The 22938-nt window shown below is 40.4% G+C and overlaps 20 non-coding genes across 20 annotated transcripts; all 20 read right to left on the bottom strand.

Moving 5' to 3' along the window:
• Positions 1-295: 295 nt before the first annotated feature.
• Positions 296-486, bottom strand: LOC142924866 (U2 spliceosomal RNA). The gene has a single exon (XR_012941968.1). It is a non-coding gene; the product is annotated as a U2 spliceosomal RNA (small nuclear RNA).
• Positions 487-1450: 964 nt separating this feature from the next.
• LOC142924867 (U2 spliceosomal RNA) lies at positions 1451-1641 on the bottom strand. The gene has a single exon (XR_012941969.1). It is a non-coding gene; the product is annotated as a U2 spliceosomal RNA (small nuclear RNA).
• A 965-nt stretch (positions 1642-2606) lies between these two features.
• LOC142924868 (U2 spliceosomal RNA) lies at positions 2607-2797 on the bottom strand. Its single transcript, XR_012941970.1, has one exon. It is a non-coding gene; the product is annotated as a U2 spliceosomal RNA (small nuclear RNA).
• A 964-nt stretch (positions 2798-3761) lies between these two features.
• On the bottom strand, positions 3762-3952 carry LOC142924869 (U2 spliceosomal RNA). Its single transcript, XR_012941971.1, has one exon. It is a non-coding gene; the product is annotated as a U2 spliceosomal RNA (small nuclear RNA).
• A 1083-nt stretch (positions 3953-5035) lies between these two features.
• LOC142925038 (U2 spliceosomal RNA) lies at positions 5036-5226 on the bottom strand. The gene has a single exon (XR_012942137.1). It is a non-coding gene; the product is annotated as a U2 spliceosomal RNA (small nuclear RNA).
• Positions 5227-6183: 957 nt separating this feature from the next.
• On the bottom strand, positions 6184-6374 carry LOC142925029 (U2 spliceosomal RNA). Its single transcript, XR_012942131.1, has one exon. It is a non-coding gene; the product is annotated as a U2 spliceosomal RNA (small nuclear RNA).
• A 952-nt stretch (positions 6375-7326) lies between these two features.
• LOC142924870 (U2 spliceosomal RNA) lies at positions 7327-7517 on the bottom strand. Its single transcript, XR_012941972.1, has one exon. It is a non-coding gene; the product is annotated as a U2 spliceosomal RNA (small nuclear RNA).
• Positions 7518-8463: 946 nt separating this feature from the next.
• LOC142925034 (U2 spliceosomal RNA) lies at positions 8464-8654 on the bottom strand. Its single transcript, XR_012942133.1, has one exon. It is a non-coding gene; the product is annotated as a U2 spliceosomal RNA (small nuclear RNA).
• A 954-nt stretch (positions 8655-9608) lies between these two features.
• Positions 9609-9799, bottom strand: LOC142924948 (U2 spliceosomal RNA). Its single transcript, XR_012942051.1, has one exon. It is a non-coding gene; the product is annotated as a U2 spliceosomal RNA (small nuclear RNA).
• A 944-nt stretch (positions 9800-10743) lies between these two features.
• On the bottom strand, positions 10744-10934 carry LOC142924990 (U2 spliceosomal RNA). Its single transcript, XR_012942092.1, has one exon. It is a non-coding gene; the product is annotated as a U2 spliceosomal RNA (small nuclear RNA).
• A 957-nt stretch (positions 10935-11891) lies between these two features.
• LOC142924991 (U2 spliceosomal RNA) lies at positions 11892-12082 on the bottom strand. The gene has a single exon (XR_012942093.1). It is a non-coding gene; the product is annotated as a U2 spliceosomal RNA (small nuclear RNA).
• A 959-nt stretch (positions 12083-13041) lies between these two features.
• On the bottom strand, positions 13042-13232 carry LOC142924871 (U2 spliceosomal RNA). The gene has a single exon (XR_012941973.1). It is a non-coding gene; the product is annotated as a U2 spliceosomal RNA (small nuclear RNA).
• Positions 13233-14190: 958 nt separating this feature from the next.
• LOC142925027 (U2 spliceosomal RNA) lies at positions 14191-14382 on the bottom strand. Its single transcript, XR_012942129.1, has one exon. It is a non-coding gene; the product is annotated as a U2 spliceosomal RNA (small nuclear RNA).
• Positions 14383-15346: 964 nt separating this feature from the next.
• Positions 15347-15537, bottom strand: LOC142924942 (U2 spliceosomal RNA). The gene has a single exon (XR_012942044.1). It is a non-coding gene; the product is annotated as a U2 spliceosomal RNA (small nuclear RNA).
• A 964-nt stretch (positions 15538-16501) lies between these two features.
• LOC142925028 (U2 spliceosomal RNA) lies at positions 16502-16693 on the bottom strand. Its single transcript, XR_012942130.1, has one exon. It is a non-coding gene; the product is annotated as a U2 spliceosomal RNA (small nuclear RNA).
• A 963-nt stretch (positions 16694-17656) lies between these two features.
• On the bottom strand, positions 17657-17847 carry LOC142924943 (U2 spliceosomal RNA). The gene has a single exon (XR_012942046.1). It is a non-coding gene; the product is annotated as a U2 spliceosomal RNA (small nuclear RNA).
• Positions 17848-18812: 965 nt separating this feature from the next.
• LOC142924944 (U2 spliceosomal RNA) lies at positions 18813-19003 on the bottom strand. Its single transcript, XR_012942047.1, has one exon. It is a non-coding gene; the product is annotated as a U2 spliceosomal RNA (small nuclear RNA).
• A 964-nt stretch (positions 19004-19967) lies between these two features.
• Positions 19968-20158, bottom strand: LOC142924989 (U2 spliceosomal RNA). The gene has a single exon (XR_012942091.1). It is a non-coding gene; the product is annotated as a U2 spliceosomal RNA (small nuclear RNA).
• Positions 20159-21123: 965 nt separating this feature from the next.
• On the bottom strand, positions 21124-21314 carry LOC142924872 (U2 spliceosomal RNA). The gene has a single exon (XR_012941974.1). It is a non-coding gene; the product is annotated as a U2 spliceosomal RNA (small nuclear RNA).
• Positions 21315-22278: 964 nt separating this feature from the next.
• Positions 22279-22469, bottom strand: LOC142924873 (U2 spliceosomal RNA). Its single transcript, XR_012941975.1, has one exon. It is a non-coding gene; the product is annotated as a U2 spliceosomal RNA (small nuclear RNA).
• Positions 22470-22938: the final 469 nt, after the last annotated feature.

A 22938-nucleotide genomic window follows, 5' to 3' on the forward strand; every position in this document is an offset into this window, starting at 1 on the left:
TAACAAACAGAGCAGTACAGGATAAAACAAACTGTTTGTATATAAGTGCATGTGCATATGACATATTACTTCCTGACCCACCCCTACTGGATATCTCTGAAAAATGTTTGATAGATTTTAAATTTCTGAAATTTGACTGCTCTCCTGGTCAGAAATGAGAAGATGGAGGCAACTGGTGAGCAGGAGAGAACGCACCCAATTACGGACAACCAGCGGCAATGGGGTTTGCAAATGCACCAGAGCTACCAAAACCCAACACACTCTACTTTTGTTTGATGATGTCCCTCCCCCAGCAGGGAGGTGCACCATTCCCGGAGAAACTGCAATACCGGGTTGATGCGCGGAGTGGACGGAGCAAGCCCCTATTCCATCTCCCTGTCCCAAAAATCAATTTAATATAAGGTACCACAATGTGGTACGTATCAGATATTAAACTGATAAGAACAGATACTACACTTGATCTTAGCCAAAAGGCCGAGAAGCGATAACACCAACCTGCCAGGGGGTGGCGATTACATACGCCGAGATTCTATCTACACCATGGGGCCTCCACCCGTTACTTCGCACGATAAATATTGACTTAAAGCTATCGTGACTGCAGGAATTCATATTCTTTGGGTCTTTCGGTAAAATCACGTAGATAGTTTCAAAGAAAAGAAAATAACTAAAAACTACTTGACGTGACTTTACCATGGAATATGCGCACAATAATTTATCACGACCATTCCGCATGTGCCAAGGTGTTAAGAGATACGGAATATTAACAAAAAATATTCATACGATGCCACCACATATGGTGTGTTTTGTCCGTTTTGTAAAACTTGGATCAGTCACGCACACGGCCATTTATATTTGAAACAGGGACAAAATCTCAAACCGAGTATGTTTCGGCCAACAAACACGGAAGTTCTTAGGTGCAAGTGTAATTGATGCAGATAATTTGAATATGAAAATGCAAAATAAATGATGAAAATTCTTCGACCAATACATACGAATGAAAAAAACTATCGAAAAAATCACGTTCGTTAATAACACTGCCAATTAAAGAAAGTATAGTAAAAATTCAGGCAATGGCCTTTCGACATAGCACATGAAGCAGGATAGACTAAGATAGGTAAATTACGGAATAATGCGCAATACTGCATTATGAAGACGTAACAAACAGAGCAGTACAGGATAAAACAAACTGTTTGTATATTAGTGTATGTGCATATGACATATTACTTCCTGACCCACCCCTACTGGATATCTCTGAAACATGTTTGATAGATTTTAAATTTCTGAAATATGACTGCTCTCCTGGTCAGAAATGAGAAGATGGAGTCAACTGGTGAGCAGGAGAGAACGCACCCAATTACGGACAACCAGCGGCAATGGGGTTTGCAAATGCACCAGAGCTACCAAAACCAACCACACTCTACTTTTGTTTGATGATGTCCCTCCCCCAGCAGGGAGGTGCACCATTCCCGGAGAAACTGCAATACCGGGTTGATGCGCGGAGTGGACGGAGCAAGCCCCTATTCCATCTCCCTGTCCCAAAAATCAATTTAATATAAGGTACCACAATGTGGTACGTATCAGATATTAAACTGATAAGAACAGATACTACACTTGATCTTAGCCAAAAGGCCGAGAAGCGATAACACCAACATGCCAGGGGGTGGCGATTACATACGCCGAGACTCTCTCTACACCATGGGGCCTCCACCCGGTACTTCGCACGATAAATATTGACTTAAAGCTATCGTGACTGCAGGAATTCATATTCTTTGGGTCTTTCGGTAAAGTCACGTAGATAGTTTCAAAGAAAATAAAATAACTAAAAACTACTTGACGTGACTTTACCATGGAATATGCGCACAATAAGTTATCACGACCATTCCGCATGTGCCAAGGTGTTAAGAGATACGGAATATTAACAAAAAATGTTCATACGATGCCACCACATATGGTGTGTTTTGTCCGTTTTGTAAAACTTGGATCAGTCACGCACACGGCCATTTATATTTGAATCAGGGACAAAATCTCAAACCGAGTATGTTTCGGCCAACAAACACGGAAGTTCTTAGGTGCAAGTGTAATTGATGCAGATAATTTGAATATGAAAATGCAAAATAAATGATGAAAATTCTTCGACCAATACATACGAATGAAAAAAACTATCGAAAAAATCTCGTTCGTTAATAACACTGCCAATTAAAGAAAGTATAGTAAAAATTCAGGCAATGGCCTTTCGACATAGCACATGAAGCAGGATAGACTAAGATAGGTAAATTGCGGAATAATGCGCAATACTGCTTTATGCAGACGTAACAAACAGAGCAGTACAGGATAAAACAAACTGTTTGTATATTAGTGCATGTGCATATGACATATTACTTCCTGACCCACCCCTACTGGATATCTCTGAAATATGTTTGATAGATTTTAAATTTCTGAAATTTGACTGCTCTCCTGGTCAGAAATGAGAAGATGGAGGCGACTGGTGAGCAGGAGAGAACGCAACCCAATTACGGACAACCAGCGGCAATGGGGTTTGCAAATGCACCAGAGCTACCAAAACCCAACACACTCTACTTTTGTTTGATGATGTCCCTCCCCCAGCAGGGAGGTGCACCATTCCCGGAGAAACTGCAATACCGGGTTGATGCGCGGAGTGGACGGAGCAAGCCCCTATTCCATCTCCCTGTCCCAAAAATCAATTTAATATAAGGTACCACAATGTGGTACGTATCAGATATTAAACTGATAAGAACAGATACTACACTTGATCTTAGCCAAAAGGCCGAGAAGCGATAACACCAACATGCCAGGGGGTGGCGATTACATACGCCGAGACTCTCTCTACACCATGGGGCCTCCACCCGGTACTTCGCACGATAAATATTGACTTAAAGCTATCGTGACTGCAGGAATTCATATTCTTTGGGTCTTTCGGTAAAGTCACGTAGATAGTTTCAAAGAAAATAAAATAACTAAAAACTACTTGACGTGACTTTACCATGGAATATGCGCACAATAAGTTATCACGACCATTCCGCATGTGCCAAGGTGTTAAGAGATACGGAATATTAACAAAAAATGTTCATACGATGCCACCACATATGGTGTGTTTTGTCCGTTTTGTAAAACTTGGATCAGTCACGCACACGGCCATTTATATTTGAAACAGGGACAAAATCTCAAACCGAGTATGTTTCGGCCAACAAACACGGAAGTTCTTAGGTGCAAGTGTAATTGATGCAGATAATTTGAATATGAAAATGCAAAATAAATGATGAAAATTCTTCGACCAATACATACGAATGAAAAAAACTATCGAAAAAATCTCGTTCGTTAATAACACTGCCAATTAAAGAAAGTATAGTAAAAATTCAGGCAATGGCCTTTCGACATAGCACATGAAGCAGGATAGACTAAGATAGGTAAATTACGGAATAATGCGCAATACTGCATTATGAAGACGTAACAAACAGAGCAGTACAGGATAAAACAAACTGTTTGTATATTAGTTCATGTGCATATGACATATTACTTCCTGACCCACCCCTACTGGATATCTCTGAAACATGTTTGATAGATTTTAAATTTCTGAAATATGACTGCTCTCCTGGTCAGAAATGAGAAGATGGAGTCAACTGGTGAGCAGGAGAGAACGCACCCAATTACGGACAACCAGCGGCAATGGGGTTTGCAAATGCACCAGAGCTACCAAAACCAACCACACTCTACTTTTGTTTGATGATGTCCCTCCCCCAGCAGGGAGGTGCACCATTCCCGGAGAAACTGCAATACCGGGTTGATGCGCGGAGTGGACGGAGCAAGCCCCTATTCCATCTCCCTGTCCCAAAAATCAATTTAATATAAGGTACCACAATGTGGTACGTATCAGATATTAAACTGATAAGAACAGATACTACACTTGATCTTAGCCAAAAGGCCGAGAAGCGATAACACCAACCTGCCAGGGGGTGGCGATTACATACGCCGAGACTCTATCTACACCATGGGGCCTCCACCCGTTACTTCGCACGATAAATATTGACTTAAAGCTATCGTGCCTGCAGGAATTCATATTCTTTGGGTGTTTCGGTAAAGTCACGTAGTTAGTTTCAAAGAAAATAAAAAAATAACTAAAAACTACTTCACGTGACTTTACCAAAGAATATGCGCACAATAAGTTATCACGACCATTCCGCATTAAGAGATACGGAATATTAACAAAAAAATTCCATACGATGCCACCACATATGGTGTGTTTTGTCCGTTTTGTAAATCTTGGATCAGTCACGCACACGGCCATTTATATTTGAAACAGGGACAAAATCTCAAACCGAGTATGTTTCGGCCAACAAACACGGAAGTTCTTAGGTGCAAGTGTAATTGATGCAGATAATTTGAATATGAAAATGCAAAATAAATGATACAAATTCTTCGACCAATACATACGAATGAAAAAAACTATCGAAAAAAATCTCGTTCGTTAATAACACTACCAATTAAAGAAAGTATAGTAAAAATTCAGGCAATGGCCTTTCGACATAGCACATGAAGCAGGCTAGACTAAGATAGGTAAATTACGGAATAATGCGCAATACTGCATTATGAAGACGTAACAAACAGAGCAGTACAGGATAAAACAAACTGTTTGTATATAAGTGCATGTGCATATGACATATTACTTCCTGACCCACCCCTACTGGATATCTCTGAAAAATGTTTGATAGATTTTAAATTTCTGAAATTTGACTGCTCTCCTGGTCAGAAATGAGAAGATGGAGGCAACTGGTGAGCAGGAGAGAACGCAACCCAATTACAGACAATCAGCGGCAATGCACCAGAGCTATCTCTGAAAATGTTTGATAGATTTTTAATTTCTGAAATTTGACTGCTCTCCTGGTCAGAAATGAGAAGATGGAGGCAACTGGGGAGCAGGAGAGAACGCAACCCAATTACGGACAATCAGCGGCAATGCACCAGAGCTACCAAAACCCAACACACTCTACTTTTGTTTGATGATGTCCCTCCCCCAGCAGGGAGGTGCACCATTCCCGGAGAAACTGCAATACCGGGTTGATGCGCGGAGTAGACGGAGCAAGCTCCTATTCCATCTCCTTGTCCCAAAAATCAATTTAATATAAGGTACCACAATGTGGTACGTATCAGATATTAAACTGATAAGAACAGATACTACACTTGATCTTAGCCAAAAGGCCGAGAAGCGATAACACCAACCTGCCAGGGGGTGGCGATTACATACGCCGATACTCTATCTACACCATGGGGCCTCCACCCGTTACTTCGCACGATAAATATTGACTTAAAGCTATCGTGCCTGCAGGAATTCATATTCTTTGGGTGTTTCGGTAAAGTCACGTAGTTAGTTTCAAAGAAAATATGAAAATAACTAAAAACTACTTTACGTGACTTTACCAAAGAATATGCGCACAATAAGTTATCACAACCATTCCGCATGTACCATGGTGTTAAGAGATACGGAATATTAACAAAAAAATTCCATACGATGCCACCACATATGGTGTGTTTTGTCCGTTTTGTAACACTTGGATACGGCCATTTATATTTGAAACAGGGACAAAATCTCAAACCGAGTATGTTTCGGCCAACAAACACGGAAGTTCTTAGGTGCAAGTGTAATTGATTCCGATAATTTGAATATGAAAATGCAAAATAAATGATAAAAATTCTTCGACCAATACATAGGAATGAAAAAAACTATCGAAAAAATCTCGTTCGTTAATAACACTGCCAATTAAAGAAAGTATAGTAAAATTTCAGGCAATGGCCTTTCGACATAGCACATGAAGCAGGATAGACTAAGATAGGTAAATTACGGAATAATGCGCAATACTGCATTATGCAGACGTAACAAACAGAGCAGTACAGGATAAAACAAACTGTTTGTATATAAGTGCATGTGCATATGACATATTACTTCCTGACCCACCCCTACTGGATATCTCTGAAAAATGTTTGATAGATTTCAAATTTCTGAAATTTGACAGCTCTCCTGGTCAGAAATGAGAAGATGGAGGCGACTGGTGAGCAGGAGAGAACGCAACCCAATTACGGACAACCAGCGGCAATGGGGTTTGCAAATGCACCAGAGCTACCAAAACCCAACACACTCTACTTTTGTTTGATGATGTCCCTCCCCCAGCAGGGAGGTGCACCATTCCCGGAGAAACTGCAATACCGGGTTGATGCGCGGAGTGGACGGAGCAAGCCCCTATTCCATCTCCCTGTCCCAAAAATCAATTTAATATAAGTTACCACAATGTGGTACGTATCAGATATTAAACTGATACAAACAGATACTACACTTGATCTTAGCCAAAAGGCCGAGAAGCGATAACACCAACCTGCCAGGGGGTGGCGATTACATACGCCGAGGCTCTATCTACACCATGGGGCCTCCACCCGTTACTTCGCACGATAAATATTGACTTAAAGCTATCATGCCTGCAGGAATTCATATTCTTTGGGTGTTTCGGTAAAGTCACGTAGTTAGTTTAAAATAAAAAAATAACTAAAAACTACTTTACGTGACTTTACCAAAGAATATGCGCACAATAAGGTATCACGACCATTCCGCATATACCATGGTGTTAAGAGATACGGAATATTAACAAAAAAATTCCATACGATGCCACCACATATGGTGTGTTTTGTCCGTTTTGTAACACTTGGATACGGCCATTTATATTTGAAACAGGGACAAAATCTCAAACCGAGTATGTTTCGGCCAACAAACACGGAAGTTCTTAGGTGCAAGTGTAATTGATTCCGATAATTTGAATATGAAAATGCAAAATAAATGATAAAAATTCTTCGACCAATACATACGAATGAAAAAAACTATCGAAAAAATATCGTTCGTTAATAACACTGCCAATTAAAGAAAGTATAGTAAAATTTCAGGCAATGGCCTTTCGACATAGCACATGAAGCAGGATAGACTAAGATAGGCAAATTACGGAATAATGCGCAATACTGCATTATGCAGACGTAACAAACAGAGCAGTACAGGATAAAACAAACTGTTTGTATATAAGTGCATGTGCATATGACATATTACTTCCTGACCCACCCCTACTGGATATCTCTGAAAAATGTTTGATAGATTTTTAATTTCTGAAATTTGACTGCTCTCCTGGTCAGAAATGAGAAGATGGAGGCGACTGGTGAGCAGGAGAGAACGCAACCCAATTACGGACAACCAGCGGCAATGGGGTTTGCAAATGCACCAGAGCTACCAAAACCCAACACACTCTACAATTGTTTGATGATGTCCCTCCCCCAGCAGGGAGGTGCACCATTCCCGGAGAAACTGCAATACCGGGTTGATGCGCGGAGTGGACGGAGCAAGCCCCTATTCCATCTCCCTGTCCCAAAAATCAATTTAATATAAGGTACCACAATGTGGTACGTATCAGATATTAAACTGATAAGAACAGATACTACACTTGATCTTAGCCAAAAGGCCGAGAAGCGATAACACCAACCTGCCAGGGGGTGGCGATTACATACGCCGAGACTATCTATACCATGGGGCCTCCACCCGTTACTTCGCACGATAAATATTGACTTAAAGCTATCGTGCCTGCAGGAATTCATATTCTTTGGGTGTTTCGGTAAAGTCACGTAGTTAGTTTCAAAGAAAATAAAAAATAACAAAAAACTGCTTTACGTGACTTTACCAAAGAATATGCGCACAATAAGTTATCACGACCATTCCGCATATACCATGGTGTTAAGAGATACGGAATATTAACAAAAAAATTCCATACGATGCCACCACATATGGTGTGTTTTGTCCGTTTTGTAACACTTGGATACGGCCATTTATATTTGAAACAGGGAAAAATCTCAAACCGAGTATGTTTCGGCCAACTAACACGGAAGTTCTTAGGTGCAAGTGTAATTAATTCAGATAATTTGAATATGAAAGTCAAATGATAAAAATTCCTCGACCAATAAATATGAATGAAAAAAACTATCGAAAAAATCTCGTTCGTTAATAACACTGCCCCTTAAATAAAGTATAGTAAAATTCCAGGCAATGGCCTTTCGACATAGCACATGAAGCAGGATAGACTAAGATAGGTAAATTACGGAATAATGCGCAATACTGCATTATGAAGACGTAACAAACAGAGCAGTACAGGATACAACAAACTGTTTGTATATAAGTGCATGTGCATATGACATATTACTTCCTGACCCACCCCTACTGTATATTTGTGAAAAATGTTTGATAGATTTAAAATTTCTGAAATTTGACTGCTCTCCTGGTCAGAAATGAGTAGATGGAGGCGACTGGTGAGCAGGAGAGAACGCACCCAATTACGGACAATCAGCGGCAATGGGGTTTGCAAATGCACCAGAGCTACCAAAACCCAACACACTCTACTTTTGTTTGATGATGTCCCTCCCCCAGCAGGGAGGTGCACCATTCCCGGAGAAACTGCAATACCGGGTTGATGCGCGGAGTGGACGGAGCAAGCCCCTATTCCATCTCCCTGTTCCAAAAATCAATTTAATATAAGGTACCACAATGTGGTACGTATCAGATATTAAACTGATAAGAACAGATACTACACTTGATCTTAGCCAAAAGGCCGAGAAGCGATAACACCAACCTGCCAGGGATGGCGATTACATACGCCGAGACTCTATCTACACCATGGGGCCTCCACCCGTTACTTCGCACGATAAATATTTACTTAAAGCTATCGTGACTGCAGGAATTCATATTCTTTGGGTCTTTCGGTAAAGTCACGTAGATAGTTTCAAAGAAAATAAAATAACTAAAAACTACTTGACGTGACTTTACCATGGAATATGCGCACAATAAGTTATCACGACCATTCCGCATGTGCCAAGGTGTTAAGAGATACAGAATATTAACAAAACATTTTCATACGATGCCACCACATATGGTGTGTTTTGCCCGTTTTGTAAAACTTGGATCAGTCACGCACACGGCCATTTATATTTTAAACAGGGAAAAATCTCAAACCGAGTATGTTTCGGCCAACAAACACGGAAGTTCTTAGGTGCAAGTGTAATTAATTCAGATAATTTGAATATGAAAGTCAAATGATAAAAATTCCTCGACCAATAAATATGAATGAAAAAAACTATCGAAAAAATCTCGTTCGTTAATAACACTGCCAATTAAAGAAAGTATAGTAAAATTTCAGGCAATGGCCTTTCGACATAGCACATGAAGCAGGATAGACTAAGATAGGCAAATTACGGAATAATGCGCAATACTGCATTATGTAGACGTAACAAACAGAGCAGTACAGGATAAAACAAACTGTTTGTATATAAGTGCATGTGCATATGACATATTACTTCCTGACCCACCCCTACTGGATATCTCTGAAAAATGTTTGATAGATTTTAAATTTCTGAAATTTGACTGCTCTCCTGGTCAGAAATGAGAAGATGGAGGCAACTGGTGAGCAGGAGAGAACGCACCCATTTACGGACAACCAGCGGCAATGGGGTTTGCAAATGCACCAGAGCTACCAAAACCCACCACACTACTTTTGTTTGATGATGTCCCTCCCCCAGCAGGGAGGTGCACCATTCCCGGAGAAACTGCAATACCGGGTTGATGCGCGGAGTGGACGGAGCAAGCCCCTATTCCATCTCCCTGTCCCAAAAATGAATTTAATATAAGGTACCACAATGTGGTACGTATCAGATATTAAACTGATAAGAACAGATACTACACTTGATCTTAGCCAAAAGGCCGAGAAGCGATAACACCAACCTGCCAGGGGGTGGCGATTACATACGCCGAGACTCTATCTACACCATGGGGCCTCCACCCGTTACTTCGCACGATAAATATTGACTTAAAGCTATCGTGCCTGCAGGAATTCATATTCTTTGGGTGTTTCGGTAAAGTCACGTAGTTAGTTTCAAAGAAAATAAAAAAATAACTAAAAACTACTTCACGTGACTTTACCAAAGAATATGCGCACAATAAGTTATCACGACCATTCCGCATTAAGAGATACGGAATATTAACAAAAAAATTCCATACGATGCCACCACATATGGTGTGTTTTGTCCGTTTTGTAAATCTTGGATCAGTCACGCACACGGCCATTTATATTTGAAACAGGGACAAAATCTCAAACCGAGTATGTTTCGGCCAACAAACACGGAAGTTCTTAGGTGCAAGTGTAATTGATGCAGATAATTTGAATATGAAAATGCAAAATAAATGATACAAATTCTTCGACCAATACATACGAATGAAAAAAACTATCGAAAAAAATCTCGTTCGTTAATAACACTACCAATTAAAGAAAGTATAGTAAAAATTCAGGCAATGGCCTTTCGACATAGCACATGAAGCAGGCTAGACTAAGATAGGTAAATTACGGAATAATGCGCAATACTGCATTATGAAGACGTAACAAACAGAGCAGTACAGGATAAAACAAACTGTTTGTATATAAGTGCATGTGCATATGACATATTACTTCCTGACCCACCCCTACTGGATATCTCTGAAAAATGTTTGATAGATTTTAAATTTCTGAAATTTGACTGCTCTCCTGGTCAGAAATGAGAAGATGGAGGCAACTGGTGAGCAGGAGAGAACGCAACCCAATTACGGACAATCAGCGGCAATGCACCAGAGCTACCAAAACCCAACACACTCTACTTTTGTTTGATGATGTCCCTCCCCCAGCAGGGAGGTGCACCATTCCCGGAGAAACTGCAATACCGGGTTGATGCGCGGAGTGGACGGAGCAAGCCCCTATTCCATCTCCCTGTCCCAAAAATCAATTTAATATAAGGTATCACAATGTGGTACGTATCAGATATTAAACTGATAAGAACAGATACTACACTTGATCTTAGCCAAAAGGCCGAGAAGCGATAACACCAACCTGCCAGGGGGTGGCGATTACATACGCCGATACTCTACCTACACCATGGGGCCTCCACCCGTTACTTCGCACGATAAATATTGACTTAAAGCTATCGTGCCTGCAGGAATTCATATTCTTTGGGTGTTTCGGTAAAGTCACGTAGTTAGTTTCAAAGAAAATATGAAAATAACTAAAAACTACTTTACGTGACTTTACCAAAGAATATGCGCACAATAAGTTATCACAACCATTCCGCATGTACCATGGTGTTAAGAGATACGGAATATTAACAAAAAAATTCCATACGATGCCACTACATATGGTGTGTTTTGTCCGTTTTGTAACACTTGGATACGGCCATTTATATTTGAAACAGGGACAACATCTCAAACCGAGTATGTTTCGGCCAACAAACACGGAAGTTCTTAGGTGCAAGTGTAATTGATTCCGATAATTTGAATATGAAAATGCAAAATAAATGATAAAAATTCTTCGACCAATACATACGAATGAAAAAAACTATCGAAAAAATCTCGTTCGTTAATAACACTGCCAATTAAAGAAAGTAAAGTAAAATTTCAGGCCATGGCCTTTCGACATAGCACATGAAGCAGGATAGACTAAGATAGGTAAATTACGGAATAATGCGCAATACTGCATTATGCAGACGTAACAAACAGAGCAGTACAGGATAAAACAAACTGTTTGTATATAAGTGCATGTGCATATGACATATTACTTCCTGACCCACCCCTACTGGATATCTCTGAAAAATGTTTGATAGATTTTAAATTTCTGAAATTTGACTGCTCTCCTGGTCAGAAATGAGAAGATGGAGGCGACTGGTGAGCAGGAGAGAACGCAACCCAATTACGGACAACCAGCGGCAATGGGGTTTGCAAATGCACCAGAGCTACCAAAACCCAACACACTCTACTTTTGTTTGATGATGTCCCTCCCCCAGCAGGGAGGTGCACCATTCCCGGAGAAACTGCAATACCGGGTTGATGCGCGGAGTGGACGGAGCAAGCCCCTATTCCATCTCCCTGTCCCAAAAATCAATTTAATATAAGGTATCACAATGTGGTACGTATCAGATATTAAACTGATAAGAACAGATACTACACTTGATCTTAGCCAAAAGGCCGAGAAGCGATAACACCAACCTGCCAGGGGGTGGCGATTACATACGCCGAGACTCTATCTACACCATGGGGCCTCCACCCGTTACTTCGCACGATAAATATTGACTTAAAGCTATCGTGCCTGCAGGAATTCATATTCTTTGGGTGTTTCGGTAAAGTCACGTAGTTAGTTTAAAAGAAAATAAAAAAATAACTAAAAACTACTTTACGTGACTTTACCAAAGAATATGCGCACAATAAGTTATCACGACCATTCCGCATATACCATGGTGTTAAGAGATACGGAATATTAACAAAAAAATTCCATACGATGCCACCACATATGGTGTGTTTTGTCCGTTTTGTAACACTTGGATACGGCCATTTATATTTGAAACAGGGACAAAATCTCAAACCGAGTATGTTTCGGCCAACAAACACGGAAGTTCTTGGGTGCAAGTGTAATTGATTCCGATAATTTGAATATGAAAATGCAAAATAAATGATACAAATTCTTCGACCAATACATACGAATGAAAAAAACTATCGAAAAAATCTCGTTCGTTAATAACACTGCCAATTAAAGAAAGTATAGTAAAATTTCAGGCAATGGCCTTTCGACATAGCACACATGAAGCAGGATAGACTAAGATAGTTAAATTACGGAATAATGCGCAATACTGCATTATGCAGACGTAACAAACAGAGCAGTACAGGATAAAACAAACTGTTTGTATATAAGTGCATGTGCATATGACATATTACTTCCTGACCCACCCCTACTGGATATCTCTGAAAAATGTTTGATAGATTTTTAATTTCTGAAATTTGACTGCTCTCCTGGTCAGAAATGAGAAGATGGAGGCGACTGGTGAGCAGGAGAGAACGCAACCCAATTACGGACAACCAGCGGCAATGGGGTTTGCAAATGCACCAGAGCTACCAAAACCCAACACACTCTACAATTGTTTGATGATGTCCCTCCCCCAGCAGGGAGGTGCACCATTCCCGGAGAAACTGCAATACCGGGTTGATGCGCGGAGTGGACGGAGCAAGCCCCTATTCCATCTCCCTGTCCCAAAAATCAATTTAATATAAGGTACCACAATGTGGTACGTATCAGATATTAAACTGATAAGAACAGATACTACACTTGATCTTAGCCAAAAGGCCGAGAAGCGATAACACCAACCTGCCAGGGGGTGGCGATTACATACGCCGAGACTCTATCTACACCATGGGGCCTCCACCCGTTACTTCGCACGATAAATATTGACTTAAAGCTATCGTGCCTGCAGGAATTCATATTCTTTGGGTGTTTCGGTAAAGTCACGTAGTTGGTTTCAAAGAAAATAAAAAAATAACTAAAAACTACTTTACGTGACTTTACCAAAGAATATGCGCACAATAAGTTATCACGACCATTCCGCATATACCATGGTGTTAAGAGATACGGAATATTAACAAAAAAATTCCATACGATGCCACCACATATGGTGTGTTTTGTCCGTTTTGTAACACTTGGATACGGCCATTTATATTTGAAACAGGGACAAAATCTCAAACCGAGTATGTTTCGGCCAACAAACACGGAAGTTCTTAGGTGCAAGTGTAATTGATTCCGATAATTTGAATATGAAAATGCAAAATAAATGATAAAAATTCTTCGACCAATACATACGAATGAAAAAAACTATCGAAAAAATCTCGTTCGTTAATAACACTGCCAATTAAAGAAAGTATAGTAAAAATTCAGGCAATGGCCTTTCGACATAGCACACATGAAGCAGGATAGACTAAGATAGGTAAATTACAGAATAATGCGCAATACAGCATTATGAAGACGTAACAAACAGAGCAGTACAGGATAAAACAAACTGTTTGTATAAAAGTGCATGTGCATATGACATATTACTTCCTGACCCACCCCTACTGGATATCTCTGAAAAATGTTTGATAGATTTAAAATTTCTGAAATATGACTGCTCTCCTGGTCAGAAATGAGAAGATGGAGGCAACTGGTGAGCAGGAGAGAACGCACCCAATTACGGACAACCAGCGGCAATGGGGTTTGCAAATGAATCAGAGCTACCAAAACCCAACACACTCTACAATTGTTTGATGATGTCCCTCCCCCAGCAGGGAGGTGCACCATTATCCGGAGAAAATGCAATACCGGGTTGATGCGCGGAGTGGACGGAGCAAGCCCCTATTCCATCTCCCTGTCCCAAAAATCAATTTAATATAAGGTACCACAATGTGGTACGTATCAGATATTAAACTGATAAGAACAGATACGACACTTGATCTTAGCCAAAAGGCCGAGAAGCGATAACACCAACCTGCCAGGGGGTGGCGATTACATACGCCGAGACTATCCACACCATGGGGCCTCCACCCGTTACTTCGCACGATAAATATTGACTTAAAGCTATCGTGACTGCAGGAATTCATATTCTTTGGGTCTTTCGGTAAAGTCACGTAGATAGTTTCAAAGAAAATAAAATAACTAAAAACTACTTGACGTGACTTTACCAAGGAATATGCGCACAATAAGTTATCACGACCATTCCGTAAGTGCCAAGGTGTTAAGAGATACGGAATATTAACAAAAAAATTTCATACGATGCCACCACATATGGTGTGTTTTGTCCGTTTTGTAAAACTTGGATCAGTCACGCACACGGCCATTTATATTTGAAACAGGGACACAATCTCAAACCGAGTATGTTTCGGCCAACAAACACGGAAGTTCTTAGGTGCAAGTGTAATTGATGCAGATCATTTGAATATGAAAATGCAAAATAAATGATAAAAATTCTTCGACCAATACATACGAATGAAAAAAAACTATCGAAAAAATCTCGTTCGTAAATAACACTGCCAATTAAAGAAAGTATAGTAAAAATTCAGGCAATGGCCTTTCGACATAGCACATGAAGCAGGATAGACTAAGATAGGTAAATTACGGAAAAATGCGCAATACTGCATTATGAAGACGTAACAAACAGAACAGTACAGGATAAAACAAACTGTTTGTATATAAGTGCATGTGCATATGACATATTACTTTCTGACCCACCCCTACTGGATATCTCTGAAAAATGTTTGATAGATTTTAAATTTCTGAAATATGACTTGCTCTCCTGGTCAGAAATGAGAAGATGGAGGCAACTGGTGAGCAGGAGAGAACGCAACCAATTACGGACAACCAGCGGCAATGGGGTTTGCAAATGAACCAGAGCTACCAAAACCCAACACACTCTACAATTGTTTGATGATGTCCCTCCCCCAGCAGTGAGGTGCACCATTCCCGGAGAAAATGCAATACCGGGTTGATGCGCGGAGTGGACGGAGCAAGCCCCTATTCCATCTCCCTGTCCCAAAAATCAATTTAATATAAGGTACCACAATGTGGTACGTATCAGATATTAAACTGATAAGAACAGATACTACACTTGATCTTAGCCAAAAGGCCGAGAAGCAATAACACCAACCTGCCAGGGGGTGGCGATTACATACGCCGAGACTCTATCTACACCATGGGGCCTCCACCCGTAACTTCGCACGATAAATTTTGACTTAAAGCTATGGTGACTGCAGGAATTCATATTCTTTGGGTCTTTCTGTAAAGTCACGTAGATAGTTTCAAAGAAAATAAAATAACTAAAAACTACTTGACGTGACTTTACCATGGAATATGCGCACAATAAGTTATCACGACCATTCCGCATGTGCCAAGGTGTTAAGAGATACGGAATATTAACAAAAAATGTTCATACGATGCCACCACATATGGTGTGTTTTGTCCGTTTTGTAAAACTTGGATCAGTCACGCACACGGCCATTTATATTTGAAACAGGGACAAAATCTCAAACCGAGTATGTTTCGGCCAAAAAACACGGAAGTTCTTAGGTGCAAGTGTAATTGATACAGATAATTTGAATATGAAAATGCAAAATAAATGATGAAAATTCTTCGACCAATACATACGAATGAAAAAAACTATCGAAAAAATCTCGTTCGTTAATAACACTGCCAATTAAAGAAAGTATAGTAAAAATTCAGGCAATGGCCTTTCGACATAGCACATGAAGCAGGATAGACTAAGATAGGTAAATTGCGGAATAATGCGCAATACTGCTTTATGCAGACGTAACAAACAGAGCAGTACAGGATAAAACAAACTGTTTGTATATTAGTGCATGTGCATATGACATATTACTTCCTGACCCACCCCTACTGGATATCTCTGAAATATGTTTGATAGATTTTAAATTTCTGAAATTTGACTGCTCTCCTGGTCAGAAATGAGAAGATGGAGGCGACTGGTGAGCAGGAGAGAACGGACCCAATTACGGACAACCAGCGGCAATGGGGTTTGCAAATGCACCAGAGCTACCAAAACCCACCACACTCTACTTTTGTTTGATGATGTCCCTCCCCCAGCAGGGAGGTGCACCATTATCCGGAGAAAATGCAATACCGGGTTGATGCGCGGAGTGGACGGAGCAAGCCCCTATTCCATCTCCCTGTCCCAAAAATCAATTTAATATAAGGTACCACAATGTGGTACGTATCAGATATTAAACTGATAAGAACAGATACGACACTTGATCTTAGCCAAAAGGCCGAGAAGCGATAACACCAACCTGCCAGGGGGTGGCGATTACATACGCCGAGACTATCTACACCATGGGGCCTCCACCCGTTACTTCGCACTATAAATATTGACTTAAAGCTATCGTGACTGCAGGAATTCATATTCTTTGGGTCTTTCGGTAAAGTCACGTAGATAGTTTCAAAGAAAATAAAATAACTAAAAACTACTTGACGTGACTTTACCAAGGAATATGCGCACAATAAGTTATCACGACCATTCCGTAAGTGCCAAGGTGTTAAGAGATACGGAATATTAACAAAAAAATTTCATACGATGCCACCACATATGGTGTGTTTTGTCCGTTTTGTAAAACTTGGATCAGTCACGCACACGGCCATTTATATTTGAAACAGGGACAAAATCTCAAACCGAGTATGTTTCGGCCAACAAACACGGAAGTTCTTAGGTGCAAGTGTAATTGATGCAGATCATTTGAATATGAAAATGCAAAATAAATGATAAAAATTCTTCGACCAATACATACGAATGAAAAAAAACTATCGGAAAAATCTCGTTCGTAAATAACACTGCCAATTAAAGAAAGTATAGTAAAAATTCAGGCAATGGCCTTTCGACATAGCACATGAAGCAGGATAGACTAAGATAGGTAAATTACGGAAAAATGCGCAATACTGCATTATGAAGACGTAACAAACAGAACAGTACAGGATAAAACAAACTGTTTGTATATAAGTGCATGTGCATATGACATATTACTTTCTGACCCACCCCTACTGGATATCTCTGAAAAATGTTTGATAGATTTTAAATTTCTGAAATATGACTGCTCTCCTGGTCAGAAATGAGAAGATGGAGGCAACTGGTGAGCAGGAGAGAACGCAACCAATTACGGACAACCAGCGGCAATGGGGTTTGCAAATGAACCAGAGCTACCAAAACCCAACACACTCTACAATTGTTTGATGATGTCCCTCCCCCAGCAGTGAGGTGCACCATTCCCGGAGAAAATGCAATACCGGGTTGATGCGCGGAGTGGACGGAGCAAGCCCCTATTCCATCTCCCTGTCCCAAAAATCAATTTAATATAAGGTACCACAATGTGGTACGTATCAGATATTAAACTGATAAGAACAGATACTACACTTGATCTTAGCCAAAAGGCCGAGAAGCAATAACACCAACCTGCCAGGGGGTGGCGATTACATACGCCGAGACTCTATCTACACCATGGGGCCTCCACCCGTTACTTCGCACGATAAATTTTGACTTAAAGCTATGGTGACTGCAGGAATTCATATTCTTTGGGTCTTTCTGTAAAGTCACGTAGATAGTTTCAAAGAAAATAAAATAACTAAAAACTACTTGACGTGACTTTACCATGGAATATGCGCACAATAAGTTATCACGACCATTCCGCATGTGCCAAGGTGTTAAGAGATACGGAATATTAACAAAAAATGTTCATACGATGCCACCACATATGGTGTGTTTTGTCCGTTTTGTAAAACTTGGATCAGTCACGCACACGGCCATTTATATTTGAAACAGGGACAAAATCTCAAACCGAGTATGTTTCGGCCAACAAACACGGAAGTTCTTAGGTGCAAGTGTAATTGATGCAGATAATTTGAATATGAAAATGCAAAATAAATGATGAAAATTCTTCGACCAATACATACGAATGAAATAAACTATCGAAAAAATCTCGTTCGTTAATAACACTGCCAATTAAAGAAAGTATAGTAAAAATTCAGGCAATGGCCTTTCGACATAGCACATGAAGCAGGATAGACTAAGATAGGTAAATTGCGGAATAATGCGCAATACTGCTTTATGCAGACGTAACAAACAGAGCAGTACAGGATAAAACAAACTGTTTGTATATTAGTGCATGTGCATATGACATATTACTTCCTGACCCACCCCTATTGGATATCTCTGAAATATGTTTGATAGATTTTTAATTTATGAAATATGACTGCTCTCCTGGTCAGAAATGAGAAGATGGAGGCGACTGGTGAGCAGGAGAGAACGCAACCCAATTACGGACACCCAGCGGCAATGGGGTTTGCAAATGCACCAGAGCTACCAAAACCCAACACACTCTACTTTTGTTTGATGATGTCCCTCCCCCAGCAGGGAAGTGCACCATTCCCGGAGAAACTGCAATACCGGGTTGATGCGCGGAGTGGACGGAGCAAGCCCCTATTCCATCTCCCTGTCCCAAAAATCAATTTAATATAAGGTACCACAATGTGGTACGTATCAGATATTAAACTGATAAGAACAGATACTACACTTGATCTTAGCCAAAAGGCCGAGAAGCGATAACACCAACATGCCAGGGGGTGGCGATTACATACGCCGAGACTCTCTCTACACCATGGGGCCTCCACCCGGTACTTCGCACGATAAATATTGACTTAAAGCTATCGTGACTGCAGGAATTCATATTCTTTGGGTCTTTCGGTAAAGTCACGTAGATAGTTTCAAAGAAAATAAAATAACTAAAAACTACTTGACGTGACTTTACCATGGAATATGCGCACAATAAGTTATCACGAGCATTCCGCATGTGCCAAGGTGTTAAGAGATACGGAATATTAACAAAAAATGTTCATACGATGCCACCACATATGGTGTGTTTTGTCCGTTTTGTAAAACTTGGATCAGTCACGCACACGGCCATTTATATTTGAAACAGGGACAAAATCTCAAACCGAGTATGTTTCGGCCAACAAACACGGAAGTTCTTAGGTGCAAGTGTAATTGATGCAGATAATTTGAATATGAAAATGCAAAATAAATGATGAAAATTCTTCGACCAATACATACGAATGAAAAAAACTATCGAAAAAATCTCGTTCGTTAATAACACTGCCAATTAAAGAAAGTATAGTAAAAATTCAGGCAATGGCCTTTCGACATAGCACATGAAGCAGGATAGACTAAGATAGGTAAATTACGGAATAATGCGCAATACTGCATTATGAAGACGTAACAAACAGAGCAGTACAGGATAAAACAAACTGTCTGTATATTAGTGCATGTGCATATGACATATTACTTCCTGACACACCCCTACTGGATATCTCTGAAATATGTTTGATAGATTTTAAATTTCTGAAATATGACTGCTCTCCTGGTCAGAAATGAGAAGATGGAGGCAACTGGTGAGCAGGAGAGAACGCACCCAATTCCGGACAACCAGCGGCTATGGGGTTTGCAAATGCCCCAGAGCTACCAAAACCCACCACACTCTACTTTTGTTTGATGATGTCCCTCCCCCAGCAGGGAGGTGCACCATTCCCGGAGAAACTGCAATATCGGGTTGATGCGCGGAGTGGACGGAGCAAGCCCCTATTCCATCTCCCTGTCCCAAAAATCAATTTAATATAAGGTACCACAATGTGGTACGTATCAGATATTAAACTGATAAGAACAGATACTACACTTGATCTTAGCCAAAAGGCCGAGAAGCGATAACACCAACATGCCAGGGGGTGGCGATTACATACGCCGAGACTCTCTCTACACCATGGGGCCTCCACCCGTTACTTCGCACGATAAATATTGACTTAAAGCTATCGTGACTGCAGGAATTAATATTCTTTGGGTCTTTCGGTAAAGTCACGTAGATAGTTTCAAAGAAAATAAAATAACTAAAAACTACTTGACGTGACTTTACCATGGAATATGCGCACAATAAGTTATCACGACCATTCCGCATGTGCCAAGGTGTTAAGAGATACGGAATATTAACAAAAAATGTTCATACGATGCCACCACATATGGTGTGTTTTGTCCGTTTTGTAAAACTTGGATCAGTCACGCACACGGCCATTTATATTTGAAACAGGGACAAAATCTCAAACCGAGTATGTTTCGGCCAACAAACACGGAAGTTCTTAGGTGCAAGTGTAATTGATGCAGATAATTTGAATATGAAAATGCAAAATAAATGATGAAAATTCTTCGACCAATACATACGAATGAAAAAAAACTATCGAAAAAATCTCGTTCGTTAATAACACTGCCAATTAAAGAAAGTATAGTAAAAATTCAGGCAATGGCCTTTCGACATAGCACATGAAGCAGGATAGACTAAGATAGGTAAATTACGGAATAATGCGCAATACTGCATTATGAAGACGTAACAAACAGAGCAGTACAGGCTAAAACAAACTGTTTGTATATTAGTGCATGTGCATATGACATATTACTTCCTGACCCACCCCTACTGGATATCTCTGAAATATGTTTGATAGATTTTAAATTTCTGAAATATGACTGCTCTCCTGGTCAGAAATGAGAAGATGGAGTCAACTGGTGAGCAGGAGAGAACGCACCCAATTACGGACAACCAGCGGCAATGGGGTTTGCAAATGCACCAGAGCTACCAAAACCCACCACACTCTACTTTTGTTTGATGATGTCCCTCCCCCAGCAGGGAGGTGCACCATTCCCGGAGAAACTGCAATACCGGGTTGATGCGCGGAGTGGACGGAGCAAGCCCCTATTCCATCTCCCTGTCCCAAAAATCAATTTAATATAAGGTACCACAATGTGGTACGTATCAGATATTAAACTGATAAGAACAGATACTACACTTGATCTTAGCCAAAAGGCCGAGAAGCGATAACACCAACATGCCAGGGGGTGGCGATTACATACGCCGAGACTCTCTCTACACCATGGGGCCTCCACCCGGTACTTCGCACGATAAATATTGACTTAAAGCTATCGTGACTGCAGGAATTCATATTCTTTGGGTCTTTCGGTAAAGTCACGTAGATAGTTTCAAAGAAAATAAAATAACTAAAAACTACTTGACGTGACTTTACCATGGAATATGCGCACAATAAGTTATCACGACCATTCCGCATGTGTCAAGGTGTTAAGAGATACGGAATATTAACAAAAAATGTTCATACGATGCCACCACATATGGTGTGTTTTGTCCGTTTTGTAAAACTTGGATCAGTCACGCACACGGCCATTTATATTTGAAACAGGGACAAAATCTCAAACCGAGTATGTTTCGGCCAACAAACACGGAAGTTCTTAGGTGCAAGTGTAATTGATGCAGATAATTTGAATATGAAAATGCAAAATAAATGATGAAAATTCTTCGACCAATACATACGAATGAAAAAAACTATCGAAAAAATCTCGTTCGTTAATAACACTGCCAATTAAAGAAAGTATAGTAAAAATTCAGGCAATGGCCTTTCGACATAGCACATGAAGCAGGATAGACTAAGATAGGTAAATTGCGGAATAATGCGCAATACTGCTTTATGCAGACGTAACAAACAGAGCAGTACAGGCTAAAACAAACTGTTTGTATATTAGTGCATGTGCATATGACATATTACTTCCTGACCCACCCCTACTGGATATCTCTGAAATATGTTTGATAGATTTTAAATTTCTGAAATATGACTGCTCTCCTGGTCAGAAATGAGAAGATGGAGTCAACTGGTGAGCAGGAGAGAACGCACCCAATTACGGACAACCAGCGGCAATGGGGTTTGCAAATGCACCAGAGCTACCAAAACCCACCACACTCTACTTTTGTTTGATGATGTCCCTCCCCCAGCAGGGAGGTGCACCATTCCCGGAGAAACTGCAATACCGGGTTGATGCGCGGAGTGGACGGAGCAAGCCCCTATTCCATCTCCCTGTCCCAAAAATCAATTTAATATAAGGTACCACAATGTGGTACGTATCAGATATTAAACTGATAAGAACAGATACTACACTTGATCTTAGCCAAAAGGCCGAGAAGCGATAACACCAACATGCCAGGGGGTGGCGATTACATACGCCGAGACTCTCTCTACACCATGGGGCCTCCACCCGGTACTTCGCACGATAAATATTGACTTAAAGCTATCGTGACTGCAGGAATTCATATTCTTTGGGTCTTTCGGTAAAGTCACGTAAATAGTTTCAAAGAAAATAAAATAACTAAAAACTACTTGACGTGACTTTACCATGGAATATGCGCACAATAAGTTATCACGACCATTCCGCATGTGTCAAGGTGTTAAGAGATACGGAATATTAACAAAAAATGTTCATACGATGCCACCACATATGGTGTGTTTTGTCCGTTTTGTAAAACTTGGATCAGTCACGCACACGGCCATTTATATTTGAAACAGGGACAAAATCTCAAACCGAGTATGTTTCGGCCAACAAACACGGAAGTTCTTAGGTGCAAGTGTAATTGATGCAGATAATTTGAATATGAAAATG

This window comes from Petromyzon marinus, chromosome 17, assembly GCF_048934315.1.
Source record: "Petromyzon marinus isolate PM22_M1 ecotype Great Lakes invasive population chromosome 17, UKy_Petmar_22M1.pri1.0, whole genome shotgun sequence".
Classification (NCBI taxonomy): domain Eukaryota; kingdom Metazoa; phylum Chordata; class Hyperoartia; order Petromyzontiformes; family Petromyzontidae; genus Petromyzon; species Petromyzon marinus.